At 40.2% G+C, this 13,982-nt stretch overlaps 1 long non-coding RNA gene across 1 annotated transcript in view; it reads left to right on the top strand.

Annotated features, from left to right (window-relative positions):
- The first annotated feature begins 3,426 nt into the window (after window positions 1-3,426).
- Window positions 3,427-13,982, top strand: part of LOC125755942 (uncharacterized) — a 34,861-nt gene continuing 24,305 nt past the window's right edge. The window contains exon 1 of the long non-coding RNA XR_007413573.1: window positions 3,427-3,517. This is a non-coding gene — a long non-coding RNA (uncharacterized LOC125755942). The remainder of the gene's footprint in view (window positions 3,518-13,982) is intronic.

Here is a 13,982-nt window from a genome sequence, read left to right on the forward strand (position 1 = left end):
CGTTATGAAAAGCTATTGGTTAAGGTGTACTCTATGGTCATGCATCTCTAAATCACATAATTCCACTAGTTTTTGAGTTTCTATCTCCTCTATGTGACATGCTGCCAGTTATCCTTGGATTTTGGAGAGAGAAAGAGATTAGGATGACCCACCGGGTCCTCCAGATTCTTAGCAAAACTGTCAAGAAAAATAAATCTTGGTAGAGAATCTATAAATCTTAGCAAATAGACATGTTTGAGGAGGCTAGGTAAGACATTAGGAATGCCTTTAAATCATTGCAACCTACTCCTGTATTAAAAAAAATAATTACGTGATTCAGATCTAAAGATATGATTTCTCAAGAAGAAAAACGACACCTGAGTTGATAAGTGACAAGACCCATCACAGAGCTATTTTGTCCGGTAGTGATACAGCTGCTGATCAGTTTACTAAGGAGCCCAAGGGCAGATTAATTATTTAGCAGTGGAATAAATTGAAAAGTTGGCCCTAACTACTTCAATACAAATTGAAACACCAGACTCTGCAAAACTCTCAGCAATAATCACAGAAAAGGCAAGTGGATTTGAAACTAGGTTTTGCAATTGTTCTGTCATCACCATCTCCTTTTGCTGCTTCTTCACCCTCGGCCTCCATTTCCCCCACCCCAGGCCATCCCATGACCTCCAATCCTCCTACCCACATGCCTGCTTCTTGTTGACCAATACCCTCCTAACATGGCCATTCCTCTCTGCATCTTTCCCTCTCTCCTTTCCTCCTCCTTCCTTCCTACATTTAATGCTCTGTGCTGGGCATTGAGGGGAACAGAGATGGAGCACAAGGTTCCATACATCTGAGAGCCTAAGTTGCCATCTAATGTTGAGTATGGGGCCAGGGAGGATGACGTGGGGGAAAAAACAATTAGAAATAAAGGCAAATAGGAGAGGCACAACTAAGGTTCAAACAACCTGCTGTAAAAAGCCAGATGAAGAAGCAATTAATTTCTGTCATTTTCTAGCAAGGATGGGTGACAAATATCTTTACTCTGTGTACTCCCCTCCCATCTGTTTCTCTCACTTCTAATGGGGACAATTTGGGATCTGAGTTGTCAGTTTCTGCTACTGAAATGTGAAACTGGAGGATGAAATTTATTCTGATGTCACAGAAGAAGCTGTATTTAACTTAATACAGTGAAAGAGCAGTTTGGTGGCCAAATCTCTATGAGCAACAATGATCCAAGTTCCCTGTTGCCTGTTTCTGCTTTGGGACCCCCCCCCCCAATACTAGTTGTTTTCCATCATGTTTTCTCATCTCTCCCTCTCCTCTAACTTCCCAATGCCTTCCTAGGATTTCCCAGTGTTTTTTCTTTTGCTGCCTCACTAGTTTCTGGTACCAGACTCTTCCAGCTGCTGCACACTTCAAGTACAGACCAGCCTATGTACCAGGGCGACCTTCATTGCCTATATGTTATGAATTTAGGGGCATTCTTTAGAGTCCCTAGGTCTAAAAATGCCATCATCTCACGTGTCTTGCCAAACACTCAAATATCCTGTGAGGGTAGAGTAGAAGGTCTATGCATCGATTATACATCCGTTGGAATTATTTCAAAAATCTAGTGGGGATGAGCTACCTTCAGAGGTGAATTCACTCATCCAGCGTCTATTTATTTAGCATCCTCTTGCAAGTTAACCTCTTACAAAAATGAGTAAGACTTGTCAGTCTCATATGCTGGTTGGGGAAAGAAACACAACTCTGATTTTAGTAAGTGATAATTATTAGGAGGAGGAATCACCAATGTGGCCTTGGGAATTGGGTAAAAGTTTCAGACAAAGGACCACAGATGTGAGGTAAATCTTGAAGTTTAAGTTGGAGTTGGCCAGAGCTAGGGAAGGAGGGGGAAATTTTGGAATTATGAAAACTTTAAAATGGGGAAGTTTTGGGTGAAGGCCAGGATAGAGACTTGAAGCAGCCAGGAATAGCATAAGACACTGTGGGTAGGGGAGAAGAGATAGATTCAGAATCTGGGAAAAAAATGCCAGAAGGGAGAAGGGAATAGGGGAAGATTATAAGACAGTCTGTGACTATTTTAGACATTTACCATTGAGAGCTTGTTTTAAGAGGCAAAGAAGCAAGGCAGCTGGGATTACATTAGTAGGATAATTTGGAAGGAATTCGAATATGAATAATGGAACTGACAGTAGTGAATTGTCAACATTCCTTTTAATGGACCCTTCCCCTAGTGACCCAAGATCTGTGTTGTTTGTTAAACAGGAATATGTGGAAAAGCACACACGTCCTGGTTCTATCATCAACTCACTGCTTGCAAGTACCCTAAACTCCCAGGGATCCACTTCTTCAGATTGCACAGGAAAGCATGGGAAATGATGATCCCTAAGATCTCTTTTTTAATCCTAAAAAAGAGATGGTTATTTTTAGGTCTTGGAAGAATTGTGCTGTGTATAGCACTATCTAAATAGACACAATCTCCTCCTACCAGGAGCATGAGCGTTACCAGAACTTTGGCACCAAGGAACTCAGGGTTTTATTATTTTAAATTTTAAAAATAACTTTTTCCTCATTACAAAAATAACACAGAAAAATTCAAAAGAAGAACTTTGTGAAACTTACAACTCCTACCCACTTGGACACAACCATGGTTAATACTTGGTATATAGCCTTACTAAGAATACTGTTATTTCCATATCAAATCAATAGTGGATTATTCTCTACTAGAGAAAGCTGTTTGCTTCTTCTAGAGCCAAGAGGTTTTTACACACACACACACACACACACACACACACACACACACAATTGAGCACTTCAAGGGGCTCAACAAATCCAAGCAGATTTCATTCTCCCTAAAAAGTCACTCAACGTACATTAATAAAAGCTAGAAGAATTACAACTCAATACAAATGTCTTCCCTGTGATTTCAGACTAATGATGCTTCTTTAAAGTCCTTTCAAGGAACACACTCAGACATTAACAGGTGTGATCTATGGTGTATGTACCATGTGTCAGGTACCGCACAAAATACTCTCTATATGCTACCTCTAAGCCTCATAATAATACACTGGGGCAGGTATTTTGATCCCAGTTTTTATAGATAAGATTTCAAAGGCCTGAAGGGGATAAACTTCACTATGGCTGCATTGCTAGCAAAGAGCTGACACAAGATTTGGACCCAAAACTTCCTGGTACAAATGTCATCTTCTTACCACAATACCAACATTCACCAGGCTGTTCCCTAAATAATACTAGTGTCCAGCGAGATAATAAAGAGAGTTCCATGGAAAAAGACCTTATTGTCAACTATGTTTGCAAAACACTACACAGGAAAGAAACCTATTTAACTTAACTCTTAGTTATATATATATATATTCTTTGTAAATATTCATGTGTACCATTTATTTATTTCTATTTTAATTTTTTAATTGTTTAATTTCTTTGAGACAGAGAGCGTGCAAGATGGGGAGGGGGAGAGGAAGAGAGAATCCACACTGGGCATGGAGTCTGACACAGGGCTCGATCTCACAACCTCGTAAGTCTTAGTTTGTCAATCCTATTTGGCCGCTACACGTATATTTTCCACTGTCGGACGTTTGGCACATCACGCTAGATACCGAGGCCAGAGATAATGACTGAGGGAACCCGAGAGCCATTCAGTGATCTAGGTTTTTCCTATTCAGTACAACGTACACAACTATTGCCCACTAGGAGCACTTCAGACAGTTCAGGGAACCCTGCGTAACAGAGTATACAAAGACCAGAAGTCCATATTTTCCTCCAAGTCTCAAGTATAAACAGAAAGTGATTTATTGCAAACTTCATAAAGTATAAACCCCGTTACACGGACCCCTTCTGAACCCCTGCGAGGGCCCTAACAATAGTTTCTGTAATCAGGGGCTTTTTGTAACATTTGCAGAGAAAAGATATTATACCTGCAATTGCTTGAGACCTCGTCTCTTTCCTCTTCAGCTTGCCCTGTGCCATGTTTTGCCCCGCTGAGTAATACTGGAATAGGGGTAGACTTTTTGGGTATTCAGTTAACTAGATGAGTTCAGAATGCCTTGATTCTGAATTGGAGACAACTTTGCCTGTCAGGGACACTCTGCAATGTCTGGAGACATTTTTGGGTATCAAAACTGGGATGGGGAGTGGTGGGAATGTTGCTGGCACAGAGAGGCCCAGGGGGCTGCCAAACACCTGGAATTTACAGAATGACCCTGCCTCCCACCAATAAAGATTGATTGGGCCCAAAATGTCAATAGTGTCAACATTGAGAAATCCTGGGTCAGCGGAATAAATTTCTGTGGTTGGTTTGCAATTACATTCATATATAGTTAAGTTATTCCTGGTTGTCCTTTCATGAATATTCTGGGCTGACTCACCAAGGGTCATGCTAGGGAGCGAGAAGACCAGAGACGACTCTACGGTAATTGGCACGAGAGGATATCAGTGATGGAAGAGAAAAAAGAATTTGGAATGTATGGAGCCAGAAGCTAGTCTGGGATAATTTTTTTCAAATATTGAACATTTAAAAGTTAAAAGTAGACCCCTGTTCAAAACGGAAGTCCTTTTCTGGGAGGAATAGACTCACCAATGCAACATGTACAATTATAAATGCAGCATACATTTTTTTCTTTTTGATGAGAATTATGCACGATGGAATTTATAGAACTCCTCAGATGGAAGGGCACATGCCTAACGCAGTACTATCAACATTGTATATGTCTGTTTTTAAAGTCACCTATTTTTAATGCAGAACAACATAGGAGCATCTTGGCATGACATTGCCAACCATGACTTAAAAGGTGGAAATACAGTCTTCCAAATTAACATTAATTTAAAACTCATGGGATCCACCAGACTAGAAGACAGATTAGGTTATCTTTTCATTCCATTTATAGAAAATAGAGGAATTGGGGCTCAGCGGTTGAGCATCTGCCTTTGGCCCAGGGCATGACCCTGGGTCCTGGGATCGAATCCCGCATCAGGCTCCCCACATGGAGCCTGCTTCTCCCTCTGCCTGTGTCTCTGCCTCTCTCTGTGTCTCTCATGAATAAATAAAACCTTAAAAAAATAAAATACAGGAATTGCTATATAAAGAGGTGCTGGGAATGGGGTGAGTTAAAATTAGACAGTAATTAATAAAAACGTGGTTTCCTTGAATTTTTTTTAAGTTTATTTTACTTGTCAGCTTTTAAAAATATACAATTTGTCATGATTTGTTTCATCAATATTCACTGGAATCTAATTTTTAATTTTAATTTATTTTCTTAAAAAAATTATTCACAAAGTTGTGTTAAACTTCAGACCCTGCAAAGCCTAGATATTCTCCTATATACGCACTTTATTTTGATATAAAATCCTGAATTGGTATTTCTTTGAATTCTTTAAAGACAGTGTTTGCTTCCTACTCATGGCTCATTGCATAAAGCAGCCCCACTGAGAAGTCCATTTTTTCCCTCTTCTGCTCTGTCTTACTAGGACTGAAATATTCTCTTCCATTTCCTTTACTTAATGGAAAATGAAGATGCAAGAAAAAAAATCCCATTTCCTCTGTGAAACCTGCTGCCCTAGAGTCACAAACATAATTTATGGATTCTAGCCATGCTTGCATTCCTTGCCATGCCAATAAAGTTTATTGAAATTGGAATTGGAATTAAAAAGCTTAAACCAAAAGAACCATTCCAGAGGTCAGAAAAATATATATGTGTAGGCTATATCCAAATAAGAATGTTGCTCTTCCTTCAGCCAGACTGTAATGCAAGTCAGCAAAAGCTATCCTGTTTTATTTTTTAATCCAAACTAATCATGTTAACATTGAGGAAAATTTTCATTTTTATTTAATATTTTATGATCTAATACTTGTCATACCATATTAGAATGGAGATCCGAGAAAAAAAAAGATTTTTTTTTTTTTTTTTTGCCTTATGGCTCAGAGTTCTAGGGCTTTAAGATTTATAGGGAACGTGACAAAAAATATCTGTGGTGAGGCTAAAATTACTAGTCGGGGTGAACATTATAAAAATGTAAGTAAAAATGAATTTAAAAGTGATATGAGTACATTGAATTGGTTGAAACGTAAAATCCCACAGAGAAGTATTTGTGGATTGCTGCAGGAAATCTACATTAAAGTACATTATTTCATGCAGAGAGAATCTTACTGAAATTATAAAGTACTCCTATGGCAAAAAGGAAAGAACAACCCACAGCTTTATAGCAGCAGTCGGGGTAACAGCACACATCTCAAAATAAATCTCTCACACTTGCAGAGGAATAACTTCTGCTAATCAAATGTCTCAAAACATCTGGGCACTACTTGAAGTTCTTGCACATTCTGGCCGAAGAGACAGAAATGTAGGTTGCAACAGGCCATAATAGTATTTCAGAGATGCTGTTTTTGGAAACATTTCTAATTTCATTCATTCTTAAAATGCCCGAGTCTGAGGGGAAGACGCAAAGCTGATGGACACAAAAAGCCCAATATTGTGGATTAGGGAATCTGGGAAGCTAAAATTAATTCATTGGCTGGATCTGTGGGAATAATAGGGCACATCAAGCATGTGAGTTCCTGATGCAGCTTCTTATACTCTACTTGGTGTAGCTCTGGAGAGATCGGGTAGGCTTGGTGCCAGAAACTTCTGGGAGCAGAATGTGTATGCTCTGATGCGGTAGCAGGATAATTTGGTCGAGAATTCTATCAAGCTCCCTGCATTAAGAAGAAAATCTATGTGGCTCTGTGGACTTAATCTTTTGCACAATCAGGAAAAAAGGAAGTAGTCCAATACAAAGAAAGGCTAGCGACCGAGAGCCCGAGAACTGTCCATCACTGTGACCTGGGTGTGTTTCTTCACCTCATCTGTCACATAGTAGTACACAGCTGAGGTCCTCCTGCTGAAGACGAAGTGACAGGGACGTACGGTGAAGTGACTTCCCATGACACCTGCCACAGAGTGATTTTGTTGTTTTTGTTTTAATAGTTACATCTTCTCGGGGCGCCTGGGTGGCTCAGTCGGTTAGGCGTCGGCCTTCAGCTCAGGTCATGATCCCGCAATGGGCTCTCTGTTCAGCGGAGAGTCTGCTTCTCCCTCTCCCTCTCCCTGCCACTCTGCCTACTTGTGCTCTCTCTCTCCCTCTCTGGCAAATAAATACATACATTTTTAAATAAAAAGTAGTTATATGCTTCTCTTCCTTTTTTAAAAAGTTTTTTTTCTTAAGATTTTATCTTTAAGTAATCTCTCACCCAACATGGGGTGTGAACTCGCAACCTCAAGATCAAGAGCCACATGTTCTTATCACTGAGCTGGCCAGATACTCCTCCTCTTCCCTTATTTAACCTCAGCTTCCTTTAGGGGATTATGTTTAAGAGTCATTTCTACTATATTTTGAAATAATCATTTTGTTTATATAGGTAAACATTTTGAAATTCAAGGGAGAACATGTCAACAAAATGAAGAAAAAGACTTACGTATCGATGACTCACCGCATAACACCAGAATTCATACTTGTGAAGGTGTGGGAAGAGGGATGTGATTTTTTTTTCCTTTCATATAATATTCTTTGTTTTTTTTTAATTGAAGTTCGATTTGCCAACATATAGTATAGCATTCAGTGTTCATCCCCTCAAGTGCCCCCCTCAGTGCCCATCACCCAGGTACCCCAACCCGCCCACCTACCCTTCCACCACCCTTCATTTGTTTCTCAGAATTAGGAGTCTCTCATCATTTGTCTCCCTCTCTAATTTTCCCCACTCAGTGCCCCTTCTTTCCCCTATAATCCCTTTCACTGTCTTATATTCCCATTAGGAGTAAGACCATATGATGCTTGTCCTTCTCGACTGACTTACTTCACTCAGCATCATACCCTCCAGTTCCATCCACGTCAAAATAAATGGTGGATATTTGTCGTTTCTAATGTCTGAAGAATATTCCATTGTATACATAGACCACATCTTCTCTATCCATCATCTGTCAGTGGACACCGAGGCTCCTTCCACAGTGTGGCTATTGTGGACATTGCTGCTATGAACATCGGGGTGCAGATGTCCCGGCATTTCACTGCATCTGTATCTTTGGGGTAAATCCCCAGCAGTGCAATTGCTGGGTCATAGGGCAGGTCTATTTTTAACTCTTTGAGGAACCTCCACACAGTTTTCTAGAGTGGCACATTCCCACCAACAGTGCAGGAGGGTTCCCTTTTCTCCACATCCTCTCTAACATTTGTGGTTTCCTGCCTTGTTAATTTTCCCCATTCTCACTGGTGTGAGGTGGGATCTCATTGTGGTTTTGATCTATATTTCCCTGATGGCAAGTGATGCAGAGCATTTTCTCAGGTGCTTGTTGGCCACGTCTATGTCTTCCTCTGTGAGATTTCTGTTCATGTCTTTTGCCCATTTCATGATTGGATTGTTTGTTTCTTTGCTGTTGAGTTTAATAGTTTCTTTATAGATCTTGGATACTACCCCTTTATCTGATATGTCATTTTCTTTTTTTTTAATATTTTCTTTATTTATTCATGAGAGACACAGAGAGAGGCAGGCTCCATGCGGGGCCTGATGTGGGACTTGATCCCAGGACCCCGGGACCACGCCCCGAGCCAAAGGCAGATGCTCAATCGCTGAACCACCCAGGCATCCTAGATAATGTAATTTTCAAATAACTTCTCCCATTCTGTAGGTTGTCTTTTAGTCTTGTTGACTGTTTCCTTTGCTGTGCAGAAGCTATTTATCTTGATGAAGTCCCAATAGTTCATTTTTGCTTTTGTTTCTCTTGCCTTCATGGATGTATCTTGCAAGAAGTTGCTGTGGCCGAGTTCAAAATGGGTGTTGCCCATGTTCTCCTCTAGGATTTTGATGGATTCTTGTCTCACATTTAGATCTTTCAACCATTTTGGGTTTATCTTTGTGTCTGGTGTAAGACAATGGTCCAGTTTCATTCTTCTGCACGTGGCTGTCCAATTTTCCCAGCACCATGTATTGAAGACACTGTCCTTTTCCAGTAGACAGTCTTTCCTGCTTGGTTGAATATTAGTTGACCATAGAGTTGAGGATCCACTTCTGGGTTCTCTATTCTGTTCCATTGACCTATGTGTCTGTTTTTGTGCCAGTACCACGGTGTCTTGATGAGCACAGCTCTGTAGTACAACCTGAATCCGGCATTGTGATGCCCCCGGCTCTGGTTTTCTTTTTCAATACTCCCCTGGCTATTCAGGGTCTTTTCTGATTCCACACAAATCTTAAGATGATTTGTTCCAACTCTCTGAAGAAAGTCTATGCTATTTTGAAAGGGATTGCACTGAATGTGTCAATGGCCCTGGGTAGCATTGACATTTTCACAGTATTAATTCCAATCCACGAGCATGGAATGTTTCTCCATCTCTTTGTGTCTTCCTCAATTTCTTTCAGAAGTGTCCTGTAGTTTTTAGGGTATAGATCCTTTACCTCTTTGGTTAGGTTTATTCCTAGGTATCTTCTGCTTTTGGGTGCAATTGTAAATGGGAATGACTCCCTAATTTCTCTTTCTTCAGTCTCATTGTTAGTGTAGAGAAATGCCACTGATTTCTGGGCATTGATTTTGCATCCTACCACTCTGCCAAATTGCTGCATGAGCTCTAGCAATCTTGGGGTGGAGTCTTTTGGGTTTTCTATGTACAGTGTCATGTCATCTGCAAAGAGGGAGAGTTTGACTTCTTCTTTGCCAATTTGAATGCCTTTTATTTCTTTCTGCTGTCTGATTGCTGAGGCTAGGACTTCCAGTACTATGTTGAATAGTAGTAGTGAGAGTGGACATCCCTGTCATGTTCCTGATCTTAGGGGAAAGGCTCCCAGTGCTTCCCCATTGAGAATTACATTTGCTGTGGGCTTTTCGTAGATGGCTTTTAAGATGCTGGGGAATGTTCCCTCTATCCCTACGCCCTGAAGAGTTTTGAACAGGAATAGATGCTGTATTTTGTGAAATGCTTTCTCTGCATCTATTGGGAGGATCATATAGTTCTTGTTTTTTCTCTTATTGATGTGATCTATCATGTTGATTGCTTTATGAGTGTGAACCAGCCTTGCATCCCGGGGATAAATCCCACTTGGTCATGGTGAATAATCTTCTTAATGTACTGTTGGATCCTATTGGCTAGTAGCTTGTTGAGAATTTTTGCATCTGTGTTCATCAGGGATATTGGTCTATAATTCTCCTTTTGGTGGGGACTTTGTCTGGTTTTGGAATCAGGGTGATGCGGGCCTCACAGAACGAGTTTGGAAGTATTCCATCCCTTTCCATCCTTTGGAACAGCTTTAGTAAAATAGGTATTATTTCTTCTTTAAGCATTTGATCGAATTCCCCTGAGAAGCCATCTGGCCCTGGACTTTTGTGTCTTGGGAGGTTTTTGATGACTGCTTCAATTTCCTCCGTAGCTATTGGCCTGTTCAGGTTTTCTATTTCTTCCTGCTCCAGAAATATACCCATTTCTTCTAGATTGCTTAATTTGTTGGCATACGGCTGCTCATAATACATTTTTAAAATCGTTTGTATTTCCTTAGTATTGGTTATGATCTTTCCTTTTTCATTCATGATTTTATTAATTTGAGTCTTTTGTCTTTTAAATAAAGCTGGCTAATGGCTTATATATCTTATTAATTCTTTCAAAGAACCAACTCCAGGTTTTGTTGATCTGTTCCACAGTTCTTCTGGTCTCTATTTCATTGAGTTCTGCTCAAATCCTTATTAATTCTCTTCTTCTGTCTGATGTAGGTTTTACTTTCTGTTCTTTTTTTTTAAAATTTTTTATTTATTTATGATTGTCACAGAGAGAGAGAGAGAGAGAGAGAGGCAGAGACATAGGCAGAGGGAGAAGCAGGCTCCATGCACCGGGAGCCCGATGTGGGATTTGATCCCGGGTCTCCAGGATCGCGCCCTGGGCCAAAGGCAGGTGCTAAACCACTGCGCCACCCAGGGATCACTTACTTTCTGTTCTTAATCCAATTCCTTTAGGTGCAAGGTTAGCTTGTTTATTTGTTTTTTTTTTTTTTTTCAAATTTTTGATGGATGCTTGTATTGTGATGTATTTCCCTCTTAGGACTGCTTTTGCTGTATCCCAAAGATTTTGAATGGTTGTATCTTCATTCTCAGTAGTCTCCATGAATGTTTTTAATTCCTCTCTAATTTCCTGGTTGACCCTTTCATCTTTTAGCAGGATGGTCTTTAACCTCGTGTTTGAGTTTCTTCCAAATTTCTTCTTGTGATTTAGTTCTAGTTTGAAAGCACTATAGTCTGAAAATATGCAGGGTACTATCCCAATCTTTTGGTATTGGTTAAGACATGATTTGTGACCCAGTATATGTGGTCTATTCTGGAGAAAGTTCCACGTGCACTTGAGAAGAATGTGTATTCAGTTGTGTTTGGATGTAAAGTTCTGTAAATATCTGTGAAATCCATCTGGTCCAGTGTATCATTTAAAGCTCTTGTTTCTTTGGTGATGTTGTGCTTAGAAAATCTGTCATTTGCAGAAAGTGCCATGTTGAAGTCTCCCAGTATAAGTGTATTATCTAAGTATCTCTTTACTTTGGTTATTAATTGATATACTTGGCAGCTCCCACATTAGGGGCATAAATATTCATGATTGTTAGGTCCTCTTGTTGGATAGACCCTTTAAGTATGATATAGTGTCCCTCTTCATCTCTTACTACAGTCTTTGGGATAAACTTTAGTTTATCTGATATAAGGATTGCCACCCCTGCTTTCTTTTGAGGACGATCTGAATGGTAAATGGTTCTCCAACCTTTCATTTTCAGGCTGTAGGTGTCCTTAGGTCTAAAATGAGTCTCTTGTAGACAGCAAATAGATGGATCTTGCTTTTTTATTCAGTCTGAAACCCTGCATCTTTTGATGGGGTCATTAAGCCCACTCACGTTCAGAGTTAATATTGAAAGATATGAATTTAATGTCATCGTAATACCTATTCACTCCCTGTCTTTGTGGATTATTTCTTTGGACTTCCTCTTTCTTTTACAGGGTCCCCCTTAATATTTCTTGCAGAGCTGGCTTGGAGGTCACATATTCTTTCAGTTTCTGCCTATCTTGGAAGCTCTTTATCTCTCCTATTCTGAATGAGAGCCTTGCTGGATAGAGTATTATTGGCTGCATGTTCTTCTCATTTAGGACCCTGAATATATCCTGCCAGCCTTTTCTGGCCTGCCAGGTCTCTGTGGACGGGTCTGCTGTTAATCTGATATTTCTCCCCATATAAGTTAGGGATCTCTTGTCTCTCGCTGCTTTAAGGAATTTCTCTTTATCTTTGGAATTTGCAAGTTTCACTATTAAATGTCGAGGTTTTGAATGGTTTTATTGATTGGGGGGGATCCCCTCTATGTCCTTTATGTGAATGCCTAGTTCCCTCCCCAGTTAGGGAAGTTCTCAGCTATGATTTGTTCAAATATACTTCATGGCCCTCTCTTCCCCTCAGCATCTTCTGGAACCTCACTTATAGGATTCTTCTTTCTCAGGCTGTCATTTATTTCCCTTAGCCTTTCCTCATGGTCTCCTAATTGTTTTTTCTCTTTTTGCCTCAGCTTCCTTCCTTACCATCAACTTGTCTTCTATGTTGCTCACTCTTGCTTTCACCTCATTAACCCTCATCGTTAGGACCTCCAGTTTGGATTGCATCTCATTTAATTGATTTTTAATTTTGGCTTGATTACATCCAAATTCTGCAGTAACAAAGTCTCTAGAGCACATTATGCTCTTTTCCGGAGCCACCAGTAGCTTTATATTTGTGCTTCTGAATTGACTTTCAGACATTGAATTGTAATCCAAATTCTGTAACTCTGTGGCAGAGAGTACTGTTTCGGATTCTTTCTTTTGTGGTGAGTTCTTCCTTCTAGTCATTTTTTTCAGTGGAGAGTGGCTGTATGAGCAGGCTGAGTCAAAAATATCAACCACGACCTAAGTAAATTCCACCCTAGATGATTCTGATGAGGTCAGAGACCAGAAAATGAAAAAGAAGATCAGAACAAAATAAAACAAAAGCACCACTAAAGTGAGAAACAAATTTTAATAGTAAAAATAAAAGGACAAAAACCCCAAAGAAGAAAAAGGAAAAAGAATAACAGAAAAAAAAATGTAAAGAGGAAAAAAAAAAGGAAGAAAAAAGTGGGGGGATCCTGGAGGATGATGGTAGTGAAGAAGTGGTAGTTGAGAGAGAGTGCCGTCTACTTGAGGGGTCTAGAGGGTGATCCTCTTGGTTCTGAGTGCATTAAGTGCCGTATGTTAGATGCTCAGTTCCAAATTTATATAAACCAGCAATACTTGTAGGAAGCGCCAACATTGACCACCAAAACATAAAGGAGATTAAAGAGGGGGGCAGAATGGAAATGCAGGGAGAATATAATCTCACAGAGTGAACCAGCATGCTGTTCCACTTGGTTCTGGGTGCTGCTGGTCATGTTTTAGAAGGTACTAACTTCCGTCATTGTTGAACAGGATGAGGCAGAGAAAACAAAAAACAAAACAAAAACCCATACCTCGTACAGCTCCCCAAATTAAATTGAATATGTTGAAGGGAATCCAGAAGTGGAAACTACATCTAGGACCTGTAATCGTAGAAATATGAAAGTCAGAAAGGAAAAAAAAAACTTAAAAATGAAGAGCTTGTAAAATATTGTAGTTAAGGTGGGGAAAAGAGAAAATATATTGGAAATTTTTAGTCTGATATAAAAAAAGAGTTGTCATGGAAAAAGGAAAAAAAAATTAAAAAGGGAGGGGAACCCTCTGGTTCTATATATTGTGAATCCCTCGGCCTCCCCTGGAGCTTCCAGCGCTGCTGGGTCCAGAACTCGCTCTTCCCCAGTCCTTGCAGCTGGTCTCTGGGGGAGGGGCTGCTGTGCTGACGCTCAGATGTGTGTGCACCTGGGGAGATGCCCCCCACTGGATGCCGGCTCAGGTGAGCTGTTGACCCCTTGAGGCCCCTGTCCCCTGGCGGCCCCCAGGCACGTGGTGGAACACGAAGGAGGA

Source organism: Canis lupus, chromosome 1, assembly GCF_003254725.2.
Source record: "Canis lupus dingo isolate Sandy chromosome 1, ASM325472v2, whole genome shotgun sequence".
In the NCBI taxonomy this organism is placed as follows: domain Eukaryota; kingdom Metazoa; phylum Chordata; class Mammalia; order Carnivora; family Canidae; genus Canis; species Canis lupus.